Genomic DNA, 799 nt, shown 5'->3' on the forward strand with positions numbered 1-799 from the left:
ACTGTGAATAATTCTGCTGAGGAGCTGGGTGTGGTGGTGCATGCCTGTAATCCCAGTGGCTCAGGAGGCTGAGGCAGGAAGATTGTGTGTTCAAAGCCAGCCTCAGCAATTTAATGAGGCCCTTAGGAAACTCAATGAGAACCTGTTGCTAAATATAAAAATCTGCTGGGATGTTAGTTACTCTGTGGTTAAGTGCCCCTGGGTCCAATTCCCAGTACCAAATAAATAATAAAATTCTACTGCAATTTGAGCCTGCTTTAAATTATTTTGGGTGTTCTCTCTAAAGAGTAAAAGTGCTGAGCCATAGGATTATACAGCTTCTTCGGAGAAATATCTTCCAGTCCTTTGTCTTTTTTTTGTACCAGGGATTGAAACTCGGGGGCACTCAACCACTAATGGGCTGGGGATATAGCTCAGTTGGTAGAGTGCTTGCCTCATGTGCACAAGGCCCTGGGTTCAATCCCCAGCACCTCCAAAAAAAAAAAAAAAAAAAAAAAATTTCAACCACTGAGCCACATCCCAGCCCTACTGTGTATTTTATTTAGAGACAGGGTCTCACTGAGTTGGTTAGCACCTCACCATTGCTGAGGCTGGCTTTGAACTTGTGATCCTCCTGCTTTGGCCTCCAGAGTCTCTGGGATTACAGGCGTGCACCACGTACTTTGAAGTAAGGTTGTCTCTTTTTAGCTCTCTATATTTTGTGGGTCTTTTATCAGATACATTTTACTGATTTCTTCCCACCCTGTGGGTCACCTTTTCACTTTTGAGAGTCCTTTGATGTGTGCACACTGATTTTTGC

General features: G+C 43.7%; 1 non-coding gene across 1 annotated transcript; it reads left to right on the top strand.

Moving 5' to 3' along the window:
- The first annotated feature begins 402 nt into the window (after positions 1 to 402).
- Trnam-cau (transfer RNA methionine (anticodon CAU)) lies at positions 403 to 475 on the top strand. Its single transcript has one exon. It is a non-coding gene; the product is annotated as a tRNA-Met (tRNA).
- Positions 476 to 799: the final 324 nt, after the last annotated feature.

Source organism: Urocitellus parryii, chromosome 9 (genome assembly GCF_045843805.1).
Source record: "Urocitellus parryii isolate mUroPar1 chromosome 9, mUroPar1.hap1, whole genome shotgun sequence".
Taxonomy (NCBI): Eukaryota; Metazoa; Chordata; class Mammalia; order Rodentia; family Sciuridae; genus Urocitellus; species Urocitellus parryii.